General features: G+C 45.1%; 1 long non-coding RNA gene across 3 annotated transcripts in view; it reads left to right on the top strand.

Moving 5' to 3' along the window:
• LOC135362436 (uncharacterized) overlaps positions 1-27015 on the top strand; it is a 33498-nt gene extending 6483 nt beyond the window's left edge. The window contains exons 2-4 of one of the 3 annotated variants that reach the window (XR_010407134.1): positions 7449-11896; positions 25942-26292; positions 26892-27015. This is a non-coding gene — a long non-coding RNA (uncharacterized LOC135362436). Of the gene's footprint in view, positions 1-7448; positions 11897-25941; positions 26526-26891 lie in introns of those variants that run through there. The other 2 variants (XR_010407135.1, XR_010407133.1) reach the window with 2 other exon arrangements.
• The last annotated feature ends 303 nt before the right edge of the window (positions 27016-27318 follow it).

The following is a 27318-nucleotide window of genomic DNA, read 5'->3' as shown; positions in this document are numbered from 1 at the left end:
GGGATCATGACCTGAGGCGAAGGCAGACGCTTCACCCACTGAGCCACCCAGGTGCCCCGAATCAATGTTTTTTAACTGTGGCAAATATGGAGGTAACATCATGACCCATTATTGCTTTAATTCACATTAGAGGATTGTGAGTGAGATTAAACACATTTTCTTCTATTTTTTAGGATTTGCATTTTCTCTTTCATACATTTTCTCTTCTAGCATCTTGCCAGGTTTTACTAGATTTACTTTTTCATCTTTATACTAAAACGAAGGGCTTCCTGATGTAGTCATGCCATTGGCCCTTTGCCTGCCCTGTTTTCCAACTTTTTCCTGCTCTCTTTTTGAAGAATATTTGAGCATAATAAATGTTTATTGTTGGAGATTTAAAATAAATAACCTTATAAAGTTATCTATAGACTCCATCCTAGTTGTTATGACAGACAACCTGGGTTCAAAAATCCAAATAAAAAATGAAAATTTTTGGAGGGCAAAATCTATTTCTTCTTATTTTCCCACTTTATTTCCTACTATAATCTTTTGAAAATATTAGATAGTTGAAAAAAGAATATAACATTGTATTTTCACTAACTGGAATTAAAATAAAAGCTTAAAAATAATCAGGGGAGAAATCGTTTTTGGTTTTGTACAGTAGTTTATGCCAGATGGAAAATTTCAATGTTTAGGAGATAAACTCTATCAGTATTTTCTTTCTTTCTTTCTTTCTTTCTTTCTTTCTTTCTTTCTTTCTTTCTTTCTTTCTTTCTTTCTTTCTTTCTTTCTTTCTCTTTCTTTCTTTCTTTCTTTCTTTCTTTCTTTCTTTCTTTCTTTCTCTCTCTCTCTCTCTCTCTCTCTCTCTTTCTTTCTTTCTTTCTTTCTTCCTTCCTTCCTTCCTTCCTTCCTTCCTTCCTTCCTTTCTCTCTTTCCTTTTTTAAGATTTTATTCATTTGGCAGAGTGAGCACAAGCAGGGGGAACGGCAGGCCAAGGGAGAAGCAGGCTCCCCGCCGAGCAGGGAGCTGGACACGAGCTCCATCTCAGGACCCCGGGATCATAACCTGAGCCAAAGGCAGACGCTCAACTGACTGAACCACCCAGGCGCCCCATCAATATTTTCTTGTGTACCTTCCAGGTTTCCCGTATAGCTTAAGAACTACTTTCTCTCTCCACCTCAACCCCCAAGGTTGTATTAATAGAAAATTATACTGTATTTTAGTTTCATTTTCCACAATTAGAGATGTAATTCAAATTTCTGTCTATGATATGGAATACATGTCTAATGTTTAAATTTTTCCAGGTGCTGTGTTCTCCTTGACCCAGTAAGCAATAAATTTGATTTTGTTATAGGAATAAGTTTTGCTGGAGTTGCTCAAGGAAAAGTCTTCCAACATTGCAAAATCCAAGCCGTGAGCCCCAGTCTCCACCTCTGGTCCATCTCTGGGCTGCATTTAATAGATTCATCACCCCTGTCTGCTTTTACTCACTTGGCCCGAGGGGTAGGCTTTGGTCCTGGCTTTTCCCACCTTGGCGCCTCCAGCCTCTCTGCCTACAGTTCCCTCAGTCTGGAATCTCCCTTTTTTGCAGCTCCAGAAACTTTCCTTCTAAATAACAAGTTTCTGCTGCGTGCTTTTGCAAAGCCTCTGCTTCCACTCATCAGCCTCTTGAATCAAATCCGCCCTCGTGACCCTCATCATTTCCCTCGTGCTTCCTGTGACTGTTTGTATATACTCTCTGTTGTGGAATATTTCTTCTGCCTCATCTTCCAGAACAAGGGGGCAGTTTCCAGCAGGGGCCATTCTTTTCATAATCTCTCTTGACTTTTCAAAATTTAAGAGTCTTTTTCCAGCGTCCCAGAAGCTCTTTTGTGTTCTCTGTCTGGATCACCCGAAGGCATCTTCTTGTACCAGGAGCAGTTACCTCCTCTTTATTCTCTTAGTTCTGACTTCACAGAAGCTGCGTGTCCCACTCAGGGGGTGCGGGAGGAAGCATGGCAGGCTGGCGGAGAGGGAGTGAGCCTGTCCCTCGTCATTCCCATCTGCTTTCTGGACTTGTGAGTGACACCTAGTGATGCTGCTACTTCCCAGGGATTCATTACTCTCACATAGCACCCAGTGCTCATCATATCACGTGGCGTCCCCCCCCAATGCCCATCACCCAGTTACCCCATCCCCCGCACCGTCCCTCCAGCAACCCTCAGTTTGTTTCCTGAGATTAAGAGTCTCTTATTGTTTGTTTCCCTCTCTGATTTCGTCTTGTTTTATTTTTCCCTCCCTTCCCCGATGATCCTCTGTTTTGTTTCTTAAATTCCCATATGAGTGAAATCATATGGTATTTGTCTTTTCTGAGTTATTTCACTCAGGATTATACTCTCTACTTCCATCCACATCGTTGCAAATGGCAATGTTTCATGCTTTCTGAGGTCAGGCCTCAGTTTTACTCACACTCCAGGAATGCGTCTCACGGACCCCTCACAGACCCTGGGACCGGCCAATCCTGGCGCCCCGGTCCCAGGGCCCCTCTACGAGCCCTGATGACCTTGAAGCATAGGGAATTGCTGGCATTTGCACAATTTGATCTAAAGACAGTAATTTTGTGTAATTCAAACCAAAACCAGCTCCTTAATTGTAGAGCAAGCACAAAATAAAGATGGGGTGCTTTTTGCTAAAAAACTAAGAATGACGAGACCGTGACCTCAGAGCGTCCAACGCAGTGTGGGGCCCTTGTGAGCCCGGGGTCAGCGCGTGGGTTTGTCACACGCCCGCAAAGCCGGTTCCGATGCGCAGCTCAGCTCCTCCCTGACCCCTGCCCGGCCTCGGGGAGTGGGCGCTGCCTCGGGGGATGTCCAGGCCGGGGTCACCCCCGTCTTCCCTGTTTTGCTGGTTAGGTTCTCCCTCTGTTATAGAATGCTTTCTGCAACACCTGGTGTGGCTTCTCCCCCAGTGTGCCCTGACGTCTCCTTCTTTAATTGCTTAGGGCATTTATCTGACCTCTCCTATCAGCAGTTGTGTGGACAGATCAGCAAAGGTCAGGTTTTCAAACGAGCAGCTCAAAACATCAAAGTCAGAAACTTATATATTAAGACACATTCGAAATGGTTTTTAGAAATAGGGTATAGGGGGGCGCCTGGGTGGCTCAGTTGTTAAGCATCTGCCTTCGGCTCAGGTCATGATCCCAGGGTCCTGGGATCGAGCCCCACATCGGGCTCCCTGCTCCATGGGAAGCCTGCTTCTCCCTCTCCCGCTCCCCCTGCTTGTGTCCCTCTCGCTGTGTCTGTCAAATAAATGAATAAAAATCTTTAAAAAATAAAAACGGGGTATAGGTACGCGAATTTAGTATTCTCTGAGCACACCTTTCCTCCAGCAACTGTTCTGCCCAGATGTAGATTTTACAGTCTGTTGAGTGGATGTTGATATTAATTCCAGTGTATGTTTAAGACTAGCAGTACTTGCAAACTTTTTAAAGACCTTGCTAAAACCGGCAGACCTTCACCAGAAATCTTTTCCTATTGCGAGAGCACGGTCATCCTACAGGGAAGCAGCAGCTGTGTTGGGCCGGAGCGCGGAGTGTGATCTCGCTCCCGAAGAGAGCATCCACTTCCCGAGCGGGAGCTGGGGCCTAGGCTTGCTGCTGGGCAATTACACACGCATTGCATTTCCACGCAAGCCCCGCTTAGTCCCAGACCGCCGTGATTCAAGTGCTGATGGTTTTGAGGGTTCTGAAGGATGGAAACAGTGTATCTGAGCTCTAGGGAAGCCCGTGCGTTCTAATTACCCCCCAAACAGGGGAAGTCAAGTCCAGGCAGCTCACAAGAGGCAGCCCCATACCTGGGAGCCCTCTCAGGTGTGAACACAAGCCCCCCACGCGTGTGCTCGGCGGAGGAAGGGCTCTCAGCTGCTCAGGGAGCACACGCTCATGCCAATCTGAGAACGAGAGGTCACCGTGAAAGGCAATTCCATTCCTGAGCTACTCACAGAGACGGGGAATTTCAGGTAGGCTTTACGAAACTCTAAGTGACACCTGGTTCGAACTGCCCTGGAAACGCCAGTGTGTGCGAGAACGGAGTCTCCCGCTAAGTACCGAGGCTTCACGGAGAGCCCCGCACCCGCAGACAGCTGAGTGAGGACGCAGGACTAGCCGCGCAGGTGCACACGGAGTAGCTCAGCCGCCCCGCCCGCGGCCAGTTCTCCCTGCACCCACAGGGGCCGCGGGGAGCACCCCTGCAGGAGATGCGTCCTGCCTATCACCATGCACCCCGCAAGCCTCCTTTTCAGGCTTGCTCTCTGCGATCCCAGAGGACTTCGGAGGTACCCTGCATCCTTGTGCATGGGCCTCGTTCCCCGTCCTGTGGGGGGCAGCAAGGTGGACTGCCCAGGGCCCCTCTCTCCCTCCTGCCTCCTCCGTCTGTCTGTCCTGAAAACTGTCAAGGTGACCTTGAGAAAGCTGAGGGAGATATCAAGAGAAAGAAAACAACTGCTTTTCTTTATAGATCAGCTAAGACAGAAATCGCCTTAAAATTAACAATATTTAGAACTTTATCAGCTGCCAGGAATGGATGGGTCACCTTCTGTTTCATGAGAAACAGCCAAGATAAATAACTTAAATAACATGAAAGTGACAAAATTCTTTAAAGTTTCCAAATGGAGAAACATGCATTTGAGCCATGCCTTTGAAGTGTCAGAGTCGACTCTGGGGAGTCCACCAAGGAGAGGAAATTTATACCACAGGAGAGAACAGAATGTGCCTTTTTCACACAATGGCATCAAGAGCATTACGGAGATTATTCTGACCGAGCTCTATTTTACTGTAACACATGGTAAGTCATTTATTTATCTAACTTCTGGGTGTACTGTTAGAAATTCATCACCCAAAATGTACCATAGATCTTTCTCTAACCTTTTCATATTTAAGGAATGAAGGTGTTCCAGTCTAGTTTCTTAAAGAAGGTCCTACAAAGTGTTGTATGTTAGCAATTCCATTTAGAAAGTATTATTTGAAGGAGAGAGTAATTGTATAAAGGATCACAGACTTAATACAAGGTACTGCAAAGTGTGAGTGATGACAAGGTTCTAGGGAGGGTGGAGAAGCCAATGAAGTTATTTTTACTTATATTCCAAAATATTTTAAAATTAATTCCTGAACTGAAAATCAGTAACAGCCAAGCAAGCAAACCCTACCAGCCCACTGTTAGTTTGAGCATCACTGCGCCTGATTTGGGGGAAGAACAGCATCGTGGTTAAGTAGCAGGTTTGGAATCACCGTAGACTGCCAACATATGGTGTGGCTAAATGGTCCTTAAAATAAACATCCAATCTTAGCACGTTTTTTGTCTTCTTTGCAAGATGGCCCTTGGCCCTTTGACAGGTGCGCAGGTGGTCCACTGTGTGCTCATGCTGCACCCTATCGGCACCTGCGGACTTAATCCAGACTTTTATGATCCTCATTCAACAGTTCGGGTCTCAAGAGGTGTGCAAGATACATGTTCGAGAGCTCTACGGAAAATTCCTGAGAGAAACTGAGGAAGACCCAAATATGCGGAGCGACTACCATGCTTATGAATTAGAAAACTTACTATTGTCAAAATGTCCTTTCTCCCCAAACCGATCCATCAAAACAACGCAATCCTAATCAAAATACTAGCAGGCTATTTTTTTTCTTTTTTTGGCAGAAATTTTAACAACTTATCCTAAAACTTGTGTAGAAAATCTGAGGACTTAGAAGAGTGAACAACAACAACAAAAAAAGAAAAACACACACAAAAAAGGCCATACACATTCCAAAACTGGTGTTGGAATGCTTGTTACTTGATTTTAAGATATTATGAAGCTATAATGTTCAAAATATTGTAATGATATAAAATAGGCATATAGATCATTGGAACAGACTACAGACTCAGAAATAGACACATAATTATGCAGTCAATAGATTTTTGACAAAGTGGTCACAACAATTCATTGAGGAAAAAAATATTTTCATTGATTGATGTGGAGCAAGTGGACATCCATATACAAAACAAATGAGCCTTGATCCTTTGCTCCCTTCGGGCACAGAAATTCACAAGAAAATGATCATAGACCTAAATGATCATAAGACCTAAAACTTAAGAAAACATAAGAGAGATTCTCGGTATTCCTGAGTGTGGCAAAGATTTTGTATGAGGATACAAAAAGCTTGAACTATAAAAGAAAAATTATTAAAGTAACTTCATAAAAAATTTAAAACTTATGCTCTTCATAAGACATTCTTGTGAAAATGGAAAGACACATCTTGACCTAAGATAAGACACTTGGAAAACATCAATCTGACAAAGGACTTTAAAAAATACATAAAGAACTCTTACATCTCAGTAAGAAAACAAGTGACCCAATATAAAAACAGGTAAGAAATTTGGACACTTCACTATGATACAGCGAATAAGCATGTGGGAAGATCCTCGCTGTCTTAGTTATTAAGGGAACTATTATTAAAACCACCAGTTACCACTGCACCTCCTCGAGAATGTCTCGATTTAAAAGGACAACTCAAACAATTGTTTTCGAAGGTGACAAGTACCAAGAATTGCCGGTGAAGATGTAAAGTGCTACACCCACTTTGGGGGACAGTTTCTTTCTTAAAAGTTCAGTGTAAACCTTCCAAATGACCCAGCCATTCCGCTCCCAGGTATTTACCCCTCAAGAAACGGAAACACCTGTCCACAAATAGACTTTCTATACGTATCGCTATGGAAGCTTTATTTGTAATAAGCACAAACCCGAAATCACCAAAGTGACCATCAAATAGCGAGTGGATGAATGAGTTATGTTATATCCAAACAGTGGAAACTTCTCAGCAATAAATAGGTGTCAACTATTGGTAAACACCACCATATTGATGCATCTCAAAATAATTACTGATTAAAAGAAATCAGATAAAAAATGGATGTCTGTATGATTCTATTCACATAAAATTATAGAAGGTGCAAACTAATCTAGATCACTGTGGTTGCCTTTCCGTGGTGGCAGGTGAGGTAGGGGACAATTTGAGGAGATTTTAAGGGCCAATACATATGCTCACTATCTTGATTACAGTGATGGTTTCACATTTGTATACAAGTGTTAAACTTATCAGCTTACATGTGCAAAGTTTACTGAAGCACAGGGATTCCTAAATACAAAAGTAAAATTAAAAAAAGACCATTATCATTTTGGTAGAGGTCTATTTCCTATGCCTTTAAAAATGAATTTATAGGGGCACCTGGGTGGCTCAGATGGTTAAGCGTCTGCCTTCGGCTCAGGTCATGATCCCAGGGTCCTGGGATCGAGTCCCGCATCGGGCTCCCTGCTCCTCGGGAGCCTGCTTCTCCCTCTGCCTCTCTCTCTCTCTCTCTCTCTCTGTCTGTCATGAATAAATAAATAAAATATTAAAAAAAAGAAGAAATGTGTTTAAAAAAATAAATAAAAAAATAAAAATGAATTTATATTTGCAGGATTCCTTCCACACGACGTGACCCCACCCTCGCCACACCCCGACGCATCTCTTTCTGAACGGTGGCACCGGGCGAGTCCCGCCGTGGTCGGCTGTGAGCAGGGATGGAGGTCCCGGCCGGAGACTGCTCGGACCCAGGGAACACGACCGGAGTGACCTGTTATTTCAAGCAGATGTAAACGCATGCTATCGATCTGGGCTTTCATCAGTGACACGGTATTTGAATTACTGCTTCGATGGGTCGCACGTGTCCGTGACCTTCAGGCCTCAGGGTCATGGACCCGGCAGCTGGGCTCAGGTGTGACACATAGCAGGATGCTTTTCCACCTGAAGCGGGCAAAGGCGGAGACCTGGCTTTTCCATCTTTTCCCTCCTGCTTTTCTTCTTCTCCCCCTGCCTGCTGCTCAGTGCTTATCACAGACCCGTTAGGGTCCAGACCCCACGCTAGGTCTAAATACACAACGGCCAGAAGACGACACAGCCCCAGCTCTCACGAGCTGACCATCTACTGAGGCAAACAGAAAAGCAGACCAGCAGTTTGACGTCCTGTGACAGACACGTAGATCCACGGGAGCACATCGCAGTCAAGATCCAGAACACTCCCATCCTTCCAGAAAGTTCTTCATGCTGCCTTCCAGTCACCCCTCATTCCACCGAAGTAGTAACGGCTGCTCTGATTTCCACAGAAGCTTCTCTGCCGAAATGTGTCAGGGCCCGAACAAGGGAAAATGGGCTTCTTTGTGTGTCCCCAGGGGAATCCGTCAGGACGGAGGAGGCAACGCAGAGTGGGAGCTGTCCGCGGACGGAGAGAGGACAAGGAGGGGGGGCTCCAGCAGTTAGCCGGCGAGGGCTGCCCAAGCGGGAAGGAGGAGCTCCAGACAGAGAGAAAACAAGATGGACGGGAAAGGAGGACGACGGACACATACGTGTTTATGACTCTGGGGTAATGTTTCACCATTTACACAGCGGAGCCCTCTCCCCTTGCTCGGCTTTGTTGAGAATGCACTAAAATAATGCATTTTCATCAAAATATTAACAAAAGGTGATTCTCCATCATCCTTGTACTCCCTGAAATCCTGACCTCATGCCAGAGCCTGGACAAGATTACCATGCAGTTAAACAGCCTCAACTTAAGCTTGGCTACTGTACCAGCTTTAAAGTAGGTTATTCGAAAAATTGCATGTTACTCTTGCCTTTATATATTATATAAAATGTGCCTATGTCAAAATTTATGCAGCTCAGAGACACCCCCAAAGGGTCATTGGTTGATAAAAGAGCAGTATTACTCAGCAGTTCTTAATATTTAACTTTTTAAAAAGATTTCTTAAAAATTTGAGAGCGAGAGAGTACAGGCAAGAGAGAGCACGAAAGGAGGAGGGGCAGAGACAAAGGGAGAAGCAGGCTCCCCGCTGAGCAGAGAGCCCGACGCAGGGCTCCATCCCGGGACCCTGGGATCATGACCTGAGTGGAAGGCAGTCACTTAACCGACTGAGCCACCCAGGTGCCCCCATAATCTTTTAACCAACTGAGCCACCCAGGTGCCCGGTGCCCCCATAATCTTTTAACAAACAAAATGCTTACCCCATCAACATTATCTGAAGTTTATAAATGACTCAGACATTGTGACTAAAGACAAAGCAGAACAAAGCCCCGTTTAGGGTGTGCATTTTCAATGTGTGTCCTCACTGGGGCTCCCCTCTCCGCAGACGCCCCGGTACCCACCCCCAGCTAATCCAACAGCTCCTGACTTGACACTCAGTGGGTTAATAAGGCATCCAGTAACAAATAAGCTTTTACAGCTTATGTTTTAGGGTTCCATACGAGGTTAAGTCTTTTAATTTTTTTTCCATGTTGTTTAACCTCCATGTATTTGTGGTCTTTCCAGTTTTTTCAAGTTTCATAGCATTTCGGTCAGAAAATATGCACGGTATGATCTCAGTCTTTTCGTACTTGTTGAGGACTGATTTGTGACCCAGTATGTGATCCATTCTGGAGAATGTCCCATGTGTACTTGTGAAGAATGTGTATTCTGCTGTTTGAGGATGGAATGCTCTGAATATATGTGTGAAGTCCGTCTGGTCCAGTGTGTCATTCAAAGCCCTTGTTTCCTTATTTTCTGCTTAGATGATCTGTCCATTGCTGTGAGTGGGTAGATTAAATCTTCCTATTTATTCTTTGCTATTTAAATAAATACACCATATATTCTGAATATGTACAGCTTTGGTCTTTAAAGTGTGTGCTCATCATTCAGAATAATCATGGCTGGAGTTAACCCTATTGAAGTCAAAATAACCAAAGTCCCCTCAACATTCCCCTGCCTCCCCAAGTCCCAGGCATGAACACGTTAGAGACTCATGGGCTGGATGCATGGCGGAGTCATGGTGCGGCCCCCTGGGTCGTTTGAAACCCAGCCTTCACACATTACACATTAATACTCAGCTGCCTTTGGTGAAATTCAAATTTGGCCCTTAGCTGGCAGGCATTTTCAGCCATCACATGGTTGGCTTTTTTTTTTTTTTCAAGATTGTGTTGTTTTTATTTTCAACACTTTGCTCATATTTTTTCATTCTCATCGCTCAATCAGAAAGTCTTCGGGATGGAGTCCCTGCACTGTGGAACCTGATGCTCTGTCCGGCTACAGGGTCAGGATGGAGTGGGATTCTAGGACACACCCCACTGGTGTCAGAGATTCGGTTGTCGGTGGTGTGAGGAGCCCTCCCCGAACACACACGTCGGAAATGGGGCATCAGGACACTTCCACCAACTACGCCGATGGATATGGATCGCTGTGAAGTAAAGACTTCAAGATTTTTATTTTATAGATTTATTGGCCACTAAACTCACGGTTATCTTAATGCTCTATGTAGGCACTAAGCCTAGATCTAACGAATCTGAGAAAGACCTTCCTGATTCTGAGGCAGGTGGCCTGAAAACCACGCTGAGAAACCACATACCCTCTAATTTGTACAGGTTAGGACCAGGTGAGTGAATGATTTCATCTATAGGTCAATGGTGACAAGTAATGGTCACCCAAGGGTCACACGCACCTCTTAATTGATAACCCTGTTTAATATAGTTTTTCAATTTTTTTATGAATTACAATTCTTAGAAAATTAGCAACTATAGCTAGCTTGAAAGGAATCTCTCTAAAAAATGTTCCTGAGTGTCCCACTCTTAAAACTGAGTTGGTTTCTCTGCTCATCAGAATCCTGTAGATCCTATTTATTCATAAATGAAACTGCAGCTCAGAAATGGCATGGTTTTCTGTTCTGACTACAGCTCTGAGGGTAGGATTCGGCAGCTCGTGGCTTGTCCGAGAGAGACAGGGCGGGCGTGGTGAGACCAGGGCGGCAGGTGGTGGGCAAGGTGGCCGGTCTGCAGGCTGCCAGGAAGAAGGGTGGCTGGTGGCGTTTTTGAGGTGAGTCAGGCAGTTCATGCGAGAAGCATGTGCACAGAGGAAGAGGCCGCGCTGGGAAAGGCAGGGCTCGGGGCCTCGTGGCAGGCTTGGGGGGCCACGCACGTACCGAAGAGGAATGGGAAACCCAGTTATAGGAACAGAGGCACGGGGTGTGGGGGCCAGGGACAGAGGTGGCTGAGGCTCAAGTATGATGGCAGAGACCGGGACCCACAGTTACCACCATCATGCGTACCGGATACGACGCACAGTGCTCAGCCTCTCACACGATTGCCCTCTGCAACCTTGGCAGAGGCTCCACAGCAGAAGGTCCATCCCATGGGTGAGCGAACTTAGCCCAGCTTCCTAAGTGAAGTCACACTAAGTGCAAGCATGGATGGAGAAGTCGGTGCCCTGGAGCCCTGGTGGGAGGGTGCGGTGTGCACACACACGTCTGGGCTGCGTGTGACCGTGTAAGAGCGTGGAATGGGACAGGGAACTGGAGGGGTTCCCCCCGGTCACTGAGAGACTGACACCCAGGAACGGGGATGGAGTGGGATTGTGAGGTCAGGTCCAACCAAGGGCAGGAGTGATGCCCACGCAGTGGCCGGGGTGGGGAGGGCAGAGGAGGCAGCCGTGCTTCACTTCTGGCCCCAGTCAAGACGGGTTTGGGACCCGGGAGGTGAACGGGGGCTGGGGGGATGGGCTAGCTGTGTCTGCACACACAGACGGCGCCTCGTTCCAGAGTAGCTTCAACAAGAGAAGCGACAGTCTGCTATTCCAGCTTCCACGATAACCGCCAACCCTGATTCTTGTGCTCCCCACGTTCTCTCTACCCCAAAGGGTTGCCTGAAACCCTTGCCCTAGAAATCTATACAGTGAAATGGAGCAAAGAAGAACTGCCATTATCTCCTTCAAACCCGGGTTCCTGGGGATGGAGCTTCCGTGCTGCGTGTGGAAGAGCATCCAGAGCCTCGGGGAACGGTCGCGGCGGAGACTCCTAGAAACTCGGTGTGAGCGGTTTAACCTACGCCCTCTTCTCGTTTTAGACTGAGGTAGGCGTGAGCTTTGGTGCTCATGATTTTATAGAAACCTTTTCCAGGACTGATTTTATTTTTTTTAATTGAACTAAACTAGAAACCTGAGAATTCGGCTGGCACAGAAGAATCAGGCTGCTTACAGACAGCTGTTGGGTGTCAATGAGAAAGTTATTCCTAAATCCTAAAAACAGTCACTTGAGCTTTGTAGTATTGTAATGGAGTCCAAAGCCCTATTGCACACCCAAACTCAATTTATTAGCATCTGAAACTGACAGTGTGTCAAGGATACTGATTAATTACCTGATTTTGCAAGCCAGGCATGGGCTGAGAGTGATTTTCCTTGACAATTTGCATAACGATGTCAGAAAGAAACCAGCACTTTTGTCTGCCCTATGTCAGAAGCAGTTCAAATGGAGCCTGTTTTAATTACGCTAGTGTGCCCCCCACTGCCCTCCCGTTTAATTCTTCAAATCTACTCAGATGTAAATAGAATTTCCAAACGTTCAGGATCTATAAATTCTTTATTCTTGTTCTTTCATCTCTTGTTTGTACTTCAGATGATTCAAAAAATTGAATTTAATTAAAAGTTTGATGGTCGTCACTAAACAATTCAAATATCAATTATATGGAAATGGAATCCTCTTTGATGAGTAAATAAGACTATTTAAGGATTTTATGACCTTGCAAATTCCAGGCCTTGAGTGCTGCAATGATTCATTCTCAAATGGCAAAAAATTCATTATCTTCAATTACATAAGAAAGCATGCATTATGCTGAAAAGAGCTGGAGATGGGTAATGAAATCATCTCTCTCTTCATCTAAATACTTTGAATTATCCAATGCCTCAGCAATGGTATTTTTTGTCTACTTATAAATGCACAATGTTAAATTAACAAAGTTATGGATTTGAAATCACTGTCTAAGCCACAATTACAAATGAAGCTCACGTAGCCTCTGGAATCTGAAACAGAACTACGATGTCCTGTAGATCTATCTTGGATGATATTTTCTAGTGGTCTGGATTTCCATCTTATTGTGTCCTATTTTATGGCAATCTCATTTCCCTTCATTCCAGTTCCTTTACCAAATTGTATTAAAAGTAAGCAAAGAATTGTGAGCTCAGATCATTGGCCCAGATAAATCCAAGGGAAGGGGTACACGTTGTTTTCTGGTTTAGCAGCCTTTCCAGGAACAAACGTGGTTCCAGGCAGTGTCAATAACCCCAGTGGGGTGTGTGTGTTGGGGGGGCGGGTATATGCGATGAATCCAGTGCTTCTCTTGGGAATCTTAAACATGACGAGCAGCACAGCCTGTCCTCCAAGGATTCAGTGCCCAGGGGAAGAGATGGATGACCAGCCTAGAACCTAGAACACTGGTCCACAATGTCTCATCTTTATTTCCTAAAGCCTACTTAGTTTTCCTATTTATAATTTTTATTTATCCCACTCAATGTGAATATTTGTATACTTCACTGGTGAAATATTAGTGTATTTGATTATAAGGTGGTGCAAGACCCACTGCAAATTTTATGCAATATTTAGAATAGGTACCATATTACCTTTCCAAAATATGAACAATTTGACCTTAAGCTTTTCAGATAAGTATAATTTATATATATATATAAGCATAATATAATTTATATATAGCACCATCAGCCTCATGAAAGCCTAAAAGAGGGAGAAGAAATGGGATTAGCAAGGGGAGTTGGGAAAGGATCTCCATCCCTCTACAGATCCAGCTCTACCACCAAGAAAGTAGATTCCTAATGGAAACAAAGCAAAATCAAGTTGCTGAATTTTTGATGATTAATCCCCCCTCCGTTCCGTTTCCATCCCTGTCCTCCACATGAAAAAGGGTTGGGGATGAGCAAGGGGGGGAGATTGTTTAATCAAGTTTGGGAAGACATCTAGAATCTGAATCCTTGACATTTGCTTCATAAAACCATTGAAGCTCAGAAGGCCACCGTAAGTGGGGTATCTGTGACACATGGCATGCTCTAGCCAGCACATTTTCCCCATTTCTTTAAGATTTTGTCTGACAGACACAGCGAGAGAGGGAACACAAGCAGGGGGAGTGGGAGAGGGAGAAGCAGGCTCCCCGCCGAGCAGGGAGCCCGATGCGGGGCTCAATCTCAGGACACTGGGACCATGACCTGAGCCGAAGGCAGACACCCAATGACTGAGCCCCCCAGGCACCCCCATATTCTTCATTTCTGAAGTCAGTGATGTCATGCTGGGAGGTTCAGCCTAGCTACGGTGGGGGTACTTACACCAGAGATCAGCACACACCCTGAACGAGGGCTCCCCCCTACCTCCTCTGTCCTGGCGATACTTGACCAGAATACCGCCTGACCCTGGCCAGGCCGCTGCAGAAAGCAACACGGAACAGAGTCCTGCCTTTGGAGACCTTTAGTCCAGCTTTCTGCACGAAGAGCTTACTGAAAACAAGTTGAATGCAAGAATGAACGAATACTTTCACTGTCAGACGGCCGGCTCGGATAGGGGTAACGTAGGTGAAGGAGAACGAGTGGGGGCGATAGGGGTTAGAAACTGAGCCCATCGGGGCTGCAGAGGAATCAGGTGGCTGAGGAGGTGGGGTACCATGTGGCACGGCTGGGGGGGAGGGGTGCTCTCTCAGGGGCGGGGGGTGCAGACCCCTGCTTCCCACCAACCACTGCTCGGAGCTACGGCTCTCTCCCCGTTTTTGGAATATCCTTGAAGCCTACACTTCTCAGGGGCATCTTTCCCTGGGGTGTCCTCGGCCATAGGGTGTTCTTTGCTCCTTTCCCAGGAGGCAGGGAGAGAAGCTTTAACATGTTTCCATGAAAAGAACAAGACCGCATTCATTGGGAACCTATTCACTGCCAACTAAAGAGAACAGCTTGCAAACTGTACATCAGGAACTTCGGGGTCAAAACAGATTTCCAGCGGCGCCTGGCGGAGGTGGGGGGGTCACGCGGATGAACGTCCGAGGCTTGATCCCAGCTCAGGTCTTGATCTCAGGGTCATGAGTTCAAGCTCTGAGTTGCTCCTTAAAAGACAAACAAACCAAAAACCGGATTTCCAGGAGCGGGAAGCTGCAGAGGGAGTCCTCTCTAAGCTGGTTGGGGTGGGGGGCAGGGGCACACTCCTGCCTCAGCAGAGGGCCTGGCTATATTCCCGGGCTCTGGAGGCAGAAGCATTACTGTAGACAAAGATATGCTCTTCTCAGCTAGGTGGTATTTTCTTCTAAAAGCAGTTTGCATCTTTCCTACCTCTGCTTTCAACAGGACTTGTCTTCATTTGGCACCAGCCACTGAGCCACAAGGCCGGTGGTTCGGGGAATCTGAGAAGCTAGATTAAGGAACACTTGTTTCTCCAAATAGGACTTTGCTACAATTAAGGCCAAACTGGGGAACATTAAACCTCCATTCTTCAGTATCCCTCTGGTGTGAATCTTCTATTCTGCATCTTTACTTAAATGAAAACCTAGCGGGTCCTTTGAGTTATTCAGGGGATATGCACAAACCAGCCCGTCCTCCTCTTTGCCTCCTTGATTCCCAAATGTAAGAGGAAGGCTCTGACTGCAAAATTCAAGACAATGCCTGCCGGGTAAGGCATCCTTAGGTTTGTTTTGCTCTAGGAGAACCCGGGGGGAACACAGAATAGTTGGCGGAGGGACGGTAGGTGGGTGGTGGGTGGGTGTTGCAAGTAGGGCCCATTTTAGGACTGGAGACTTGGCGATCAGGGATAGTAGGACAGTTGCTGCCATCAGTCCATGTCATCAGGTGACAGCAGACCTGTCCTCTCCCCCCAGGTCACTGGTGACAAATCGGGCATTCTCCTTAGCCGAGGACCTGAGAGGGGAGATGTCAGGAGTGGGGAAGGCTCCGGCCCCTCCTATGTGAGCTCGTTCGTTGGGCCTAGAAGGTCATGGATTAGAAAGAAACAGGTTCGTTATTAAGGTATCAACCGTGTCCCATTCACAGTAACTTAGGATAGAAGGAACAAGGGTTCTTTCCCTCTCTGGGGACTTCCTGGCCCTATAGTCTGCTTCCCCCCCTGGGGGGAAGCCACCACCAGGCACTGGGATGCTTGCTGAGCTCACCCGGCCTTTCTCATGATGGAGACAGTGGGGTTCATTTCTAAACTTCATGTATAGCTGTGTTAGACTCACATCAAGGTGACTCCCTAAATCAGATTTTCTAAAAAGAATAGCACTAATTGGCTCACCCCTGTGCATTCTGTGCATCAGTGGGGGCAGGTGCAGGGGGAGGACGGGCGATGGCCAAGGAGAAGCACTTCCGACAGACAATCTGGAGGGAATAGTCAGAGGCGCCGCATGCCGAAGGAGAAGGAAGCAGTGGCGTGTCCGGGCCTTGTGTCTGTGCAGTGTTCTCTGGAAATACCCAGAAGTTCAAAAGTGATAAGGTGTTTTCTCCAGCCTGCCACCTCCAAACTAGAGTTTGGATGGAGGGACGGACGGAGGGATGAGTCCCTTCTGACACTCCCCTCAAAAACATGCTCCTACTTGCCATCAGGGGGAAAACAGTGTAAAGAATGGTGTTTCTTACATGATGTCCTCTAAAGCACTTCTCTTAATGGGAAACACTTTCAAAACCATTATCTTTTTGAATCTGACAAGGGAGATTAGGTGGTGGTGGTGGGTTCTGTTTTTATTGCCTTCTGGACAGAATCGGGAAGTGGGAAGCCTGTGCAGAAAATGTGGATGAGCCTGACGTCACAGAAAAAGAGCGATGGCTGTTAGCTGTAGATAATATGGACTCGAATTCTGTTTTGTGGGGACGGACGGTTAGGGCGGGGATGGACGGACAGTTAGGGTGGGGACAGATGGGCAGGGCGGGATGGAGAAGAGAGCTGAAGGCTTGCGGGTAAAGAAGCATGTGGAGGGAGAGGCTGCAGGTAGAGACTACTGATGGGGCGACATTCGTGGTGGGCTTGTGCCTGGAAAAGACAAGATGCCCAGTGAATACCTGGATGGCAGAAAAAAGAAGGGTGGAATTCTGTGTTGGGTGGTTTAAAGCCAAGCCCACCAGGAGGGTGTGGAGGGAGGTGGAGAAAGATCCTGTGCGTGTACATTTACTTGCTTTTAAGTGCAGAACCTACAGTGGTCCCAGGACAGGGCGTCTGCAGATAGGGAGACCTCGTGTCGACGGATTCAGCCGGCCAGCAATGTCCCCAGGGACCCCGGTGCTGGGGTTTGTGGAACCAACTAAAATTGTCCTCTTCACTTCGTTTTTGAGTGCATTTTTAAAGAGAGATACACTTGGGAGTAGGACAAATGGAGACCAAATTCCGGCTTTCGTACTGACAGTGAGGGTCAATGTGCCTTAGCTGAGTGACAACCATGGGTTTCTTAGTGATGGACATGAGATTAAAAGTCCCATGACTTGATAATTTCAAAAGTTAATTTGTTTGGAGAAAAGAGTCAGACCTATAGAAAGCATAGGCAACACCTTATACTTAAAAGTATAATAGAAACATTTAGTTACTTTGTACTTGAGTATATTATTCCTGAAAACACATTTGATTATTAACATCTCCACTTGTAAGCAGAGCAAACACACTCAGAATAATTTCTTTCTGTATATCCTCTGCTAGAGACAAACAGATTACATTTGGAGAGGCTCTTTTTACATCTTAATTGAGGATTTTTTTTTTTTTTCTGTTCACATCATTGAAAATGAAGAGTGTTGAATCCCGTCTTCTGATCAAGACCCGTATCAGAGATTGTTGCCCTGAACTTGGGCAAGTTTGTGTCTACTCAGGTTTCAATGAAGCAAAAATAAATATATGTTCTAGAAAACAGGTTTTGCTTTAGAAAAAATCAGGATATCAGCTGTCAAAGAAACGACTTTCAAACCTTTGATCTATCAACTTTCCTGCAACAAATATTAGATAAGTCTTCTTGTGGCAAATAAAGAATGTTAAACATTCCCAGCTCTCAATGGAAACACTGAGCACATAGAGGGCACATGAAGTTTCCCGACAAATGCGGATGTGAATGCACCGTGAGCCCATCTGCCTCTGTCCCACGGCACCTCACGACGTCGTGGCCACAGCGGGAGAACCCACAGGGACTGGTTTTCTTTTCTATAAAGCTCTCAGCTTCAAATACACAGGGTAGAGACGTTTGGCAGGACCGGGTACCACACCAGTTAGAAAACACTGCATTTGGGAATCAGGTCTTCCTAACGGGAGCTGGCTTCCATCCCACTGTGACACCTTCTTGAAACCGAGCCCCAAACTTCCCCCCGCCCTGAGTTAGCAGCGTAGCATCTAGGCATGATCCTAAAGTCTGGGGGCAATAATGTTAATACGGACTGAGGGATTATTATGTGCAAGCCACTGTTCTGGATCCTTTCTGCGAACTCACTTATTCCTCACGATGACCAGGGCTGTGGCTGAAAGAGCACAGAGCCGTCGGCAAAGCGACCAAGTCCTACTACCTGCCGTGTGCGGAGCGCCTACCACGCGTGAACGGCGCGTGTGGTCCCGGGCCTTGCGTCCCTCGCGCATTTAATCCTCAGGTGCTGAGCTGCCGACCACTGAGGGGCTCTGAGGGGCTCCGCAGGAAAGGATGCTATGAAGAGGGGTCTGCCTTTTCGGATGCGCCACAGAGACGTTTGGGAAGCTGCAGAACCAGGCTCGAGACTGAGCTAATGAGACTGATACCCACGCCGCGGAGACCGGTCTGCTGAGAAAATTGCAGCCGCTGCCCCAAACGAGATGTTGGCCACCGTGCACCTCCGTGCGGAGGGGACCTTACAGCTGATGGTGTTTGTACCACTCCTGTTACCAGCATTTCCGCTCCGTGAAATTCCAGCCGCCACCGCTCCACCACCCGTCTGGGGGGAACGGAAGACATTGCAGGGGTGGCGTCATTTGGCTCTAGGCTTGCAGCAGAGATGGTTATAAAAAGAACCATCTAGCATTTCCAGCTCCTACCTGGCGAGGCAGCTTTAATTCCCTGCCAGTTTCTTAAATCTGCGAAGAGTTTGGTGGAACGGCACATCTCCACTCATAGGAAGTTTACAAGGCACGTCCTAGTACCCGCACTTCCACGGGTCACGGGCCCAAGACCCACGGGGGGAACGGTCTGAGATTGGGTTCCCGTGCACAAACTCAAGATGGGAAATTTTGTGCCCAGGTTTTATTAGAGAGTGCTCTCCAGAGATATGTCTCTGAGGGAGTAAGAGGAGGATTGGGTTGAGGGAAAAGCTAACCTTCAACGCTGTCACCACCGAGGCCTTAGTCAGTCCTGTATGGGGCACCACTGCTGGGATGACAACAGCATTGTCCCATATTAAGGCAAGTGGACAAAGCCTTGTGTCTCTGGATAAGCCGGTTCGGGGCACGGGAGACCTTTTGGGTGGGGCAAAGCCTCAGATGGGGTAGTGCCCTGTGGTTGAAAGGACAGGAGTTATTGTTCTATTTCTGTAATGGCAGTGAAATCACCCATTCGGCACTAATTCCCACGAAAATATTAGTAGAACAGCAGTGGTACTCATGTGTCTTCCCACGGTGAAAGGTACAGGACCAGTGTTGAGGATGTGGGGAGCTTGGCGCCCTCACGCGTCGTGGTGGCAACGCACAATGGGACCCTTGCTTGGGGAAGTTGGGCGGTGCCTCATGCTTGCAGCCCGGTGGTTGCCCCCGTCTCTCTCTCGCAGCAATCTAATGATTCCGTGTTACGTAAACCTCTTCCTGCTGAAATGTTTAGGGCGATTTTAATTTCACGAACTGACAGCTGACGGATAGTAGTACCTAGAACGCTAGAGCAAGGATGAGGGTGAGGACAGTCCTTCTTCACCTGGACCACTTCACTTAGTTCTGGGTGTGATGCGCTGAGGAAAAGAGATCCCTGAATCCACCCAGATGACGGTGACCACGGCGCTGACCGACTGGAAACCATGGCAGCTGAGAAGCGCTGAGGGCACTCGGTGCAATTTGCAAGGAACGGAAAGGGCGCTTTTGCGTACGTGAAGCGCACAGCGTGGAAGAGCTCTGCAGTAGTAGGAACAACTCGGAGAATGTGGGGGACACGCGTAAGGAAGAAAGTTCTGGTCGTCAGCTTGCCTTGCCGGGCAGTAAGGTTCCCGCTGCAGGAGGAGTTCGGCCAGAGGGTGGGAGGCCGCTTGATGGAAAAGTCGTAAGAAAGATCCAAGGATTCAGAAGGGAGTAAGTGTTGAACTAGATGATCTTTGAGTGGAGACTGTGCACCAGGAGCTGGTTCCCACGCTGGCCTACACGATGCCATAAAACAGACGAATTTTGTCACTCACACTTAGGATTCAAGATTGCTGTCTAGATTCACATAAACATTTAAAATATCAGGTTTTCTTGAGGAAAAAAACCGAAAGAACATGGTAACACTGGGCATTCCCTTTGGAAACAAGTGGTGTTGCTAAGAACGTATTACTTCCTTTAGACAGGGCAAGAAATTTGTAAATCACCACAATCCCATTATTCTCAACAATTTTGGCTTTAGCTCACGTCTATTATTTATGCTTCCTGCTTGGAACCTGAATTTGCTACCTCTGGATTGCCAAGCCTAGGATTCTCTGATTCTTTGATGCCATGATTCAGGGTCCAATTCAAACGCTTTCTCTACTCATTTCAACATTCTTACTCCCTTCCATGAACTCCTCTGGCTCATTCAAAAGGCATTTACCATCTTCACTATTTTCTTGCAACATTCCAGCAAGATAATTAGATGCTTGAGGTCAGGGTCTCACACAGAAGAGGCATCCATAGATATTTGTCCAACACATGGCCTGCATTGACTGTTAATGCTGCCCTTTGCCAAACTGATTAATTTTGTTGCAGCTTAGAAATAGCCCACTCTATACAGGAGAAAAGCTTGCCTGCTTTTATTTTGAACTGCAAAGTTTATTTTTGAAATTGGGTTTTATTTCCCCCTGGAATTCTGGAATCTTGAAACAAGTTTGAAGGAATAATTTAAATTATGGACTGTGGAGCTTCCTAGTTCTTAGTCATGTTACTAGGCAGCATCAGAAGGCACCTTTGCGATGGAAATCTATAAATTACTTTCTTTCCTTCACTGAGAAATTCAGATATAAGACTGCCTCATTCCTTTTTTATGTTTTTCTCTCTGAATAATTTAACTAACTTTTATTTAAGTTCCAGTTAGTTAACCTACAGTGTAATATTAGTTTCAGCTGTACAATGTAGTGATTCAACACTTTCATACATCACCCGGTGCTCTTCACGACAGGAGCGCTCCTTCATCCCCATCACTTGTTCCCCCTCCCCCCTGCCCATCTCCCCTCTGGTGACCAGCAGTGTGTTCTCTGTAGTTCAGAGTCTGGTTCTTGGTTTGTCTCATCTTCTCCCTACCCATGTTCATTTGTTTCTTAAATTCCACATGAGTGAAATCATATAGTATTTGTCTTTTGCTGATTTTTCTTCACTTAGCATAATAGCTTCTCAGTCTGTCCATATTGTCATAAATGGCAAGAACTCATTCTTTTTTATGGCCGAGTAATACTCCATTACACATACACACACACACCCCACTTTTTTTTTTTTTTTAAGATTTTACTTATTCATTTGAGAGACAGAGAGAGCATGAGCGGAGGGAAAAGAGGGAGAAGCAGATCCCTGCTGAGCAAGGAGCCTGATGCGGGACTCCATCCCAGGACCCTGAGATCACGACCAGAGCCGAAGACAGACGCTTAACAATCTGAGCCCCCAGGCGTCCCAACCTCTTCTTTATCCTTTCAAAGATCAGTGGGCAGCTGGGCTGCTTCCATAATGTGGTTGTTGTAAATAATGCTGTTATAAACATCGGGGGGCATGTACCCCTTTGAGTAACTGTTACTGTATTTTTAGAGTAAATACCTAGTAGCATGATTGCTGGAAAGTAGGGGAGGTCTATTTTTAACTTTCTGAGGAAACTTCACACTGTCTTCCAGAGTGCAGACTGCCTCATTCCTTTATGCTTGAAGTTTAATTTGAATTTATAATTGCAAATCAATTTCATTGCTGTTGTAGAGACATTTTCTCAAATCACAATCAGTTTTGTTGGGGGGGGAAGGCAAGTGAACAATTTGTTGCTTTTGATTTAATCAGGATTGTTGGGAATAATGGTACTAATTTAAAGCTAATTTGCTTTATATCAGGAATGTAGTGTCTATATACTGAGTATATCAGCTTTTCCTAAAATGTATTCCACAGAATATTTTTTATTGAAATGCCCCCAAACATTCCATTAACAAATGGATCACAAACTTCAGGATGTGATATCCCAATATGAGCTACATTTTTTGAAGCTATAAAGTCTTTAAAAATGTTACAATTACTTCTGCTTCCAAAGATGAACATTCCACTTTTTCTGGGAATTAGTGAACACCTGTGCTTCCCTTTAATTACACAATTTGAAAAAAAAAAGTCTAGCTCTTAATTGTACTTATAGCTGGGTGCGGGGGGTGGGGGGGGATAGAGATGCATAAAGATCCCTGGAGGAAGAGCAGAGTCCTTTCCCTGAGGCTGGAGTGAGGGGCTGGTGTTGTTGCCTCTGGACGAGACAGCTGTACTCAGCACGAATAGAGGCGGCAAATGGATTTAACTACAAGAAAGAAACTCCAGTGAAACAAAGTACAGGAAACAGAAGTTAAAAGTTCTACGCAGAGAGTTTCAGCAGGATATTTCATCATAATATTAGCATAGGACTTGGTAAAAAGTAAAACACTAGAGAAATCTTGGAAATTTCTCACACGCACAGACCCCACATGAAACAACTCACACAAAGAAAGGATCAAAGAACAGGCTTGGCTGGAGATTCAAAAATAATGCCAATGAACTCTCCTCAAAAGCAGTGCCAAAGGACAAATAGCTTTTACAAACGGGGCGGGAATTAAAAGACAACCTTGGGATTGGTGGATGGGGGACTCTGTAAATTCTCTCACTAAAAAGCAATGATGATAAGACAGAATTGGCACAAACTACTATTTCAGAACTCTCAATGTTGATCAAACTCTACAATAACTTGGGAAGGCTTTCTTCAAGAAAAAGTACTTAATCTTGTAAGAATAGTGGGCATTGCGCCCTCCCCCTCCCCCTGCCCCAGCTGCACAGTGTGGTCGGTCCACCAGTGAAGAGCAGGTCATGCGGACGTTACTGCCTCACTTGGAGAAAACCCATGTCCATGGGCACCGCTCAAAATAATACCAATGTTTGGTGGGATTCAGGGCCACCTAATATTGCAGCTAGCCTGAGATTGTGATAATTTTGGGGGGCAAGCAGCAGACAGAAGTCCTGTCCAGAATTAAGTAGGAAGAGTGGCTTTGAGAAGCTCCTACATACCGCTGAGGGTCTGGAAAGCAGAGAACATGCACCAGGCTGCACACGTCCCTGGTTTCATGTGATGCCTCAAGCGCAGGAAAATAAAAGCCAGAGTAGACTGGAAAACTGCTTGAATGTTGAATGTATTCTTCAACCCGAACACAGACTGACCAGGGGGGGCTGGAATATTTACTGGCTGATGCTGCTTTAGCACAAACTGTGGCCCCATCACTGTTGACCACTAGGTTGGCTTGACCCAGGGGTGGCCACTTCGACATCAGACTTAAAAATAAAAACAGGAATTAAAAAAAAAAAAACAACTGAACAGGGACTTCAGTGGCCACACACTGTGGGGACACAATCTAGAGACAGTCCAGGCAAGTCACCAAACAGGAAAACACCACCAACCAGGTATCTCGTGGGTGGGAAGAATCCAGAGTTGCTGCGATGTTATTCAGGGTCCAGTTTTAAACAACAGATTATGAGACAAGCAAAGAAACAAGAGTGCTCCAGGGAAAAGGCAGAAAACAATAAACAGCCTCTGAATTCCCCTGCTGTTAAGCTTAGTAAAAACTTCGAAGCAGATAGAATAAGTGTATTCAAAGAACTAAAGGACATTCTTAAGAATTATACAAAAATAATATTACAAGGAACCCTCAAATAGGGGATATCAGCACAGGAAGATATTATTGTAAAGAGGTTTAAATAGAAATTCTGGAGTTGAAAAGAGAAATAACCTAAATGCAAAAATTCACTAGATGGGCTTTATAGAAGATCTGAGCAGACGGAAGAACAAACCCATGAACTTGAAGATAGATCAGTAGAGATCACGTAACTGAACAATACAGAGAAAAATGAACAGAAACATGGGCACCATTAAGGACACCAACACACACAGCAGCGGTCTTAGAAGGAGAGAAAATTTAGTTCAGTGAAAAAAATTAAGTGATAGCTGAAAACTTCTGAAATCTAATGAAAAACACTGATCTATACATCCATAAAGCTCAGTGAAATCCAAATAGGATAAACACAGAGACCTAGAAAACCTGAACGTTTTCAGCCAGCAAGGCTCAAGTGCCAAGCACAGAACATCCTTATCAATGTGAGCAGCACGCACATACATTTGAAATACATTTTCCAGACTGCATGCTAGGCCAGAAAAGAAACCCAACATATTTAAAAGGATTGCAAACATACAGAGTGAATTCTTTAACTACAATGGATTTATGGATTAGAAAACTCAGTACTGTTAAGATGGCAATTCTTCTCAAACAGATCTTTAGATTCTGAGTGACATAAATTGAGGACCAGTAGCTAAAATAAATTAGTTCTTTTATTTGTCTCATATAACGGTAACTCTGGAAGTGAGGAGTTCAGCATTGTATGGCCGCTCCGTGACGTCAGCAGGAACCATTCTCTCTGTCTTTGCTTTTGGAAAAGCCTTGGTGTCTGATAGGATTTCATGATTTCACGATGCAGTTGCTTTATAATTATCATCTTTGCAGTCCATAAAGGAAGGACGGGAGAGATCAAGAGCAAATGTGTAAGCCTTCTGACTCAGCCTCCTCTTGAAGTAGTTCTCCCAGGAGCCCTGTTCAGGGACTACCATTTGCTTCTCGTTGGCCGAAACCACGTGGCACGGCTATTCCGGCCACCCAGGGGGGCTGGGAAGGGTAGTTCCTAGACAAGCACATTGCCAACCAGAGTGTAACTGCATTCTGTTCTTTAGACAGGGAGGGGGGAGAATAACTATTAGGTGGGAAAACAACACGTGTGGTACAACATATATTTAATTCAGCCTGAACTGTATCATCAAGTCAGGACTATCAGCTAATGTGAGTCATACCATAAATGCTGAAAGCCAAAATAGTTCCTTTTAGGACAAAATTAATCCACTGGCATTGCATTAATGGAACATGGAAATTACTGTTTTTTTTCTTTCTGTTGTTTAGATGAAATACTTGGTTCATTTCCAGTTTTAGAAGGTGGGTCTTGGAATGCTTCAAATTGCCCAATTTTAAATTAATTCTGCTTTAGTAACACTTCAAAAAAATGAATATAAATCAGAACAAACCCTCTAGGGTGTAGCAAGTTTCAAATTTTCTTTACAAAAACAGCAATGCACCAGTAATCACAGAGCAATAAAGAAAAATTAGAGAAGTATATCACAAGGGAAGAAATAATGGAAAACCATTAGAGACTCAAAGAGCGGAAAGGTGCCAAGAGAAGATGAATGGCTCCACAAATTTTATCACAGTTTTCCAAGAAATTACAATAAATCCACCAGGTAGGGAAACCATTTAGTGAAATTATTGATATAGACCAATTATGCCTCACCAGAAATGAGATGATCATTTCCCTCTTACTGAATCCAAAGAAAGCTGTAGGATTATAGCTGACCCATGAAAGCTGAATGGTGATTATAAAATATTCTACAGAACGGGGTAATGAGTCTAAGATTACACACAATGAAGCAAAACTTTATCGACATTGTCGCTTTAGGAAACGCTAGTCACCATGACCACAGACATTTTCTGTGCTCTATTTCAGTAAGAGCAGTTGACAGAGTGATAAATTGCTTCTTCCAGATTCTCATGGGTAGGTTTTGGGGGAGAAAAATGACCAGTGTGGCTAACATTTAGAGAGATGTAATTGGACAATTTGTAGGGTGTCATCAGAAACTCTTGTGGTAAAGAAAAAGGGATGCAGACCAGGTGGACTTCTTAGGCATGATTGCTTTTTCTGTGTTTCTAGAAAGATTCCCAAATGAAACCCTGATGAGTGGACCCCATCTGGGGATGAAGACTACCATCAGTGAACTCAGAGGGCTGCCCCGGGAGGTCAAGGTGCCAGACTCTACAGCTACAGGACAGAGGATGCACGTCTGCCTCCCCATCGAGCCAAGCCGGTCTCCGACTCTGCTCCCTATGCCGGAGTGTGGTTCCTTCAACATGTGGCTAGCTGGAAAGATGAACAGAAGTGACATGTGTTGATGTAGAATTTCTGAGAGGAAGGATTTTATTGCCAGTGGGAAGCCTGCCTCATTCTTCTTTTGCTGAGGAGACTGGAGGCTGGGTCTCTCTCAGCTGGTCCCTGGATGACCCTGTGAGCAGAGCTCCTCTCCTCACCCACAGTGACCAGGAAATGGAGTGTGTTTGTTACATAGACTCCTAGCCTGTCCTGACTGATACACTTCATAGCAAATGATTTAAATTGCTTAACATACTGTTCACCATCCATAATCTCTTTGTTTACTTATTCTTTGTTGTCTGCTCTTGAAATGTGATGTCTATGTGGGCAGAAACCTTCTCCCTCTTGTTCACTAATAAATTCTTCAGAACCTAACCTATTATCTGGAAAATAGTAAATGTTCAGTCAATATTTGTTCAATTAATAAGCACAGTCTTTAAATAAGAAAGATCTTTTTAGACAAGGAACTAACCTTTCTTAGGTACATACCTACATCCACATTTCTAGCCCTTATTAGCTGTGTAACCTGGGGGGAAATTACTTCACCTTTTGTACTTAATGCTGGAGTTCATTTGTAAAAATTGGGATAAGCATATAACTGTCTCATAAGGTTGTCATGAGTACTAAATGGGTAATACAAGTAGAATGATGAAGCATATACTAAAAGTAATACAAAATAGACATCGAGCAGTACGCTTGAATGACTAATTCTATGTTCTGTTTTTCGGTCCCAGATGATCTTGTGGAGCTACTGGTGGACTAGAGCTGGACCATTAGGCCTGCCCTGTCTCTCTCCCCTCAAATTTCATTTAAGAATACACTTTTCCTTGTTTATGCCACGGGAGTATTATAACTAGCAGGTAAGTTAAGTTTCTGATACACTCCTGTTATATGTTGATAGTCTTTCTTCCTCAATCGGGAGTCTATTTGTAGATGTTCACGGTGGAAATCTTTACAGTAACACCATGTTCACTTTTGTGCCAAACTCTCAGTTGAATCAGATGGCAATTTATCAGATGGTGATGAGTAATGTCAACCTAGACTTCTTAGTGTATTCTTAATTTCCTTAATTCTGTAAGTGTTTGCTGAGAAATGATTCAATAATTTGCTCAGTGCTCTACATAAGCACTGGAGATCACCATCCCAAACTTGGCCCAATCC

This window comes from Mirounga angustirostris, unplaced genomic scaffold (assembly GCF_029215605.1).
Source record: "Mirounga angustirostris isolate CCGP_5_RB_7025 unplaced genomic scaffold, mMirAng1.0.hap1 SCAF_13, whole genome shotgun sequence".
Taxonomy (NCBI): Eukaryota; Metazoa; Chordata; class Mammalia; order Carnivora; family Phocidae; genus Mirounga; species Mirounga angustirostris.
Note: the sequence above shows the minus strand (reverse complement) of the source record. Positions and strands in the feature narration are given on the sequence as shown.